Genomic DNA, 4449 nt, shown 5'->3' with positions numbered 1-4449 from the left:
GTCACCACATCAATATAATTAAACTAAGTTCAAGGATAAATTCGAAACTCATGTACTTCTTGTTCTTTTGAATTAAAACAGTTTTTATTTAAGAGAGGTGATGGATTCATAGGACATTTACAACTTTAGGACAAAGTTACTAACTACTAATGATCATGTAATGAAGGCACAAACATAGATAAGCACATAACATAGAAAACGAAAAACAGAAGAAAGAAGAACAAGGAATGAATCCACCTTAGTGATGGTGGCGTTTCCTTCTTGAGGAACCAATGATGTCCTTGAGCTCTTCTATGTCTCTTCCTTGTCTTTGTTGCTCCTCCCTCATTGCTTTTTGATCTTCTCTTATTTCGTGCAGCATGATGGAGTGCTCTTGATGTTCCACCCTTAGTTGTCCCATATTGGAACTCAATTCTTCTAGGGAGGTGTTGATGTGCTCCCAATAGTTTTGTGGAGGAAAGTGCATTTGAGGCATTTCCGGAATCTCATGGTGATGAGCTTCTTGCGCCTCTTGAGCTCCATGACTGGGCTCTCTTGCTTGCTCCATCTTTTTCTTAGTGATGGGCTTTTCCTCTTTAATGAGGATATCTCCCTCTATGTCGATCCCAGCTGAATTGCATAGGTGGCAAATGAGGTGAGGGAAGGCTAACCTTGCCATGGTGGAGGACTTGTCAGCCACCTTGTAGAGTTCTTGAGGTATAATCTCATGAACTTCCACCTCTTCTCCAATCATGATGCTATGGATCATGATGGCCCGGTCTATAGTAACTTCAGACCGGTTGCTAGTGGGAATGATTGAGCATTGAATAAACTCCAACCATCCTCTAGCTATAGGCTTGAGGTCCAATCTTCTTAGTTGAACCGGCTTGCCTTTGGAGTCAATCTTCCATTGAGCTCCTTCTACACATATGTCCATAAGGACTTGGTCCAACCTTTGATCAAAGTTGACTCTCCTTGTGTAGGGGCGTGCGTTCTCTTCCATGTATGGCAAGTTGAACGCCAACCTCACATTCTCCGGACTAAAATCTAAGTATTTCCCCCGAACCATTGTAACATAGTTCTTTGGATCCGGGTTCTTACTTTGATCATGGTTCTTGGTGATCCATGCATTGGCATAGAACTCTTGAACCATTAGGATGCCGACTTGTTGGATGGGGTTTGTTAGAACTTCCCAACCTCTTCTTTGAATTTCATGTCGGATCTCCGGATACTCATTTCTTTTGAGTTTAAAAGGGACCTCAGGGATCACCTTCTTCTTGGCCACAACATCATATAAGTGGTCTTGATGGGCTTTAGAGATGAATCTTTCCATCTCCCATGACTCGGATGTGGAAGCTTTTGTCTTCCCTTTCCCTCTTCTAGAGGATTCTCTGGTCTTAGATGCCATCAATGGTAATGGAAAAACAAAAAAAGCTATGCTTTTACCACACCAAACTTAGAATATTGCTCGCCCTCGAGCAATAAACAAAAGAATAGAAGAAGAAGAAGAAGAAATATTGAGAGGGAGAAGGAGATGTGGTTTCGGCCAAGAGGAGTGTAGAGGGGTGTGTTATGTGAATTTGGTGAAGAATGGAGGTCTTTATATAGGGTAGGGAGGTGGGGTATTGGTTCGGCCATATGGGTGGGTTTGGGTGGGAAATTGGTTTTGAATTTTGAAGGTAGGTGGAGTTTATGAGGTAGGTTTATTGGGAAGAGTGGGTGGATGTGAGTGGTGAAGAGGTTATGGGGAAGAGAGTTTGAGGTGATTGGTGAAGGGTTTTTGGGTAAGAGTGTTTATGGGGTTGTGTGAAAGAGAGTGGTGAGAAGAAGTGAGTGGAGGTAGGTGGGGATCCTGTGGGGTCCACAGATCCTGAGGTGTCAAGGCATTTACATTCCTGCACCATTAGGCATGTAAAAATGCCTTTGTACCCAACTCTGGGCGTTCAGCGCCAGGTTGGTGGCCATTTTGGGCGTTCAACGCCCATCTGTGTGCCATTTCTGGCGTTGAACGCCAGAACCATGCTTGTTCTGGGCGTTCAGCGCCAGGATGCTGCCCATTTGGGCGTTCAGCGCCAGAACCATGCTCTGTTCTGGCGTTTGAACGCCAGGCATATGCTCCTCCAGGGTGTGATTTTTCTTCTGCTGTTTTTGATTCCTTTTTCAATTTTTTTATTTATTTTGTGACTCCACATGATCATGAACCTAAGAAAACATGAAAAACAATAAAAATAAGAATTAGATAAACATTGGGTTGCCTCCCAACAAGCGCTTCTTTAATGTCAATAGCTTGACAGTGAGCTCTCATGGAGCCTCACAGATGTGCAGAGCTTTGTTGAGACTCTCCAACACCAAACTTAGAGTTTGGATATGGGAGTTCAACACCAAACTTAGAGTTTGGTTGTGGCCTCCCAACACCAAACTTAGAGTTTGACTGTGGAGGCTCTGGTTGACTCTGCTTGGAGAGAAGCTTTTTCTGCTTCCTCTCCATGGTTGCAGAGGGAGATCCTTGAGTTTTAAACACAAGGGAGTTCTCATTCCATTGAAGGAATATTTCACCTCTGTCAACATCAATCACAGCTCTTGCTGTGGCCAGGAAAGGTCTTCCCAGGATGATGGATTCATCCTCTTCCTTTCCAGTATCCAGGACTATGAAATCAGTAGGTATGTAAAGGCCCTCAACCTTTACTAATACATCTTCTACTTGTCCATAAGCCTGTTTTCTTGAGCTGTCTGCCATCTCTAGTGAGATTTTAGCAGCTTGCACCCCATAGATTCCCAGTTTCTCTATTACAGAGAGGGGCATGAGGTTTATCCCTGAACCAAGATCACACAGAGCCTTAAAGATCATGGTGCCTATGGTACAAGGGATTATGAACTTTCCAGGATCCTGTCTCTTCTGAGGCAATGTCAGTTGATCCAGATCACTCAGTTCATTGATGAACAAGGGAGGTTCAACTTCCCAAGCATCAATGCCAAACAATTTGGCATTCAGCTTCATGATTGCACCAAGAAACTTGGCAGTTTGCTCTTCAGTAACATCCTCATTCTCTTCAGAAGAGGAATACTCATCAGAGCTCATGAAGGGCATAAGGAGGTTCAATGGAATCTCTATGGTCTCTAGATGAGCCTCAGAGTCCTTTGGTTCCTCAGAGGGAAGCTCCTTATTGGTCACTGGACGTCCCAGGAGGTCTTCCTCCTTGGGATTCACGTCCTCTCCTCTCCTCACAGGTTCGGCCAGGGCACTTATGTCAATGGCCTTGCACTCTCCTTTTGGGTTCTCTTCTGTATTGCTTGGGAGAGTACTAGGAGAGATTTCAGTGATCCTTTTACTCAGCTGGCCCACTTGTGCTTCCAAATTTCTAATGGAAGACCTTGTTTCATTCATGAAACTTACAGTGGCCTTAGATAGATCAGAGACTAGATTTGCTAAATTAGAAGCATTTTGTTCAGAGTTCTCTGTCTGTTGCTGAGTTGATGATGGAAAAGGTTTGCTATTGCTAAACCTATTTCTTCCACCATTATTAAAGCCTTGTTGGGGCTTTTGATCCTTCCATGAGAAATTTGGATGATTTCTCCATGTTGAGTTATAGGTGTTTCCATAAGGTTCACCTAAGTAATTTACCTCTGCTATTGCAGGGTTCTCAAGATCATAAGCTTCTTCTTCATAAGAAGCCTCTTGAGTACTGTTGGATGCAGCTTGCATTCCATGCAGACTCTGAGAGATCATATTGACTTGCTGAGTCAATATTTTATTCTGAGCCAATATGGCATTCAGAGTATCAACCTCAAGAACTCCCTTCTTCATAGGCATCCCATTGCTCACAGGATTCCTTTCAGAAGTGTACATGAACTGGTTATTAGCAACCATGTCAATGAGTTCTTGAGCTTCTGCAGGCGTTTTCTTTAGGTGAATGGATCCACCTGCAGAGGTATCCAATGACATCTTTGATAACTCAGATAAACCATCATAGAATATATCCAGGATGGTCCATTCTGAAAGCATGTCAGAAGGACACTTTTTGGTCAACTGTTTGTATCTTTCCCAAGCTTCATAGAGGGATTCACCTTCTTTCTGTCTGAAGGTTTGAACATCAGCTCTAAGCTTGCTCAGCTTTTGAGGAGGAAAGTACTTGGCTAAGAAAGCCGTGACCAGCTTATCCCAAGAGTTCAGGCTGTCTTTGGGTTGAGAATCCAACCATAATCTAGCTCTGTCTCTTACAGCAAAAGGGAAAAGCATGAGCCTGTAGACTTCAGGATCTACTCCATTAGTCTTAACAGTATCACATATCTGCAAGAATTCAGTTAAGACTGAAAAGGATCTTCAGATGGAAGTCCATGAAACTTGCAGTTCTGCTGCATCAGAGAAACTAACTGAGGTTTCAGCTCAAAGTTGTTTGCTCCAATGGCAGGAATGGAGATGCTTCTTCCATGTAAATTGGAATTAGGTGCAGTGAAGTCACCAAGCATCTT

At 43.3% G+C, this 4449-nt stretch overlaps 1 non-coding gene across 1 annotated transcript; it reads left to right on the top strand.

Moving 5' to 3' along the window:
* Positions 1 to 3976: 3976 nt before the first annotated feature.
* On the top strand, positions 3977 to 4084 carry LOC112730999 (small nucleolar RNA R71). The gene has a single exon (XR_003166795.1). It is a non-coding gene; the product is annotated as a small nucleolar RNA R71 (small nucleolar RNA).
* The last annotated feature ends 365 nt before the right edge of the window (positions 4085 to 4449 follow it).

The sequence above is a fragment of the Arachis hypogaea genome, chromosome 12 (genome assembly GCF_003086295.3).
Source record: "Arachis hypogaea cultivar Tifrunner chromosome 12, arahy.Tifrunner.gnm2.J5K5, whole genome shotgun sequence".
Lineage (NCBI taxonomy): Eukaryota > Viridiplantae > Streptophyta > Magnoliopsida > Fabales > Fabaceae > Arachis > Arachis hypogaea.
The sequence above is the reverse complement of the archived record's forward strand: the minus strand, read 5'-3'. Positions and strand labels throughout refer to the sequence as shown.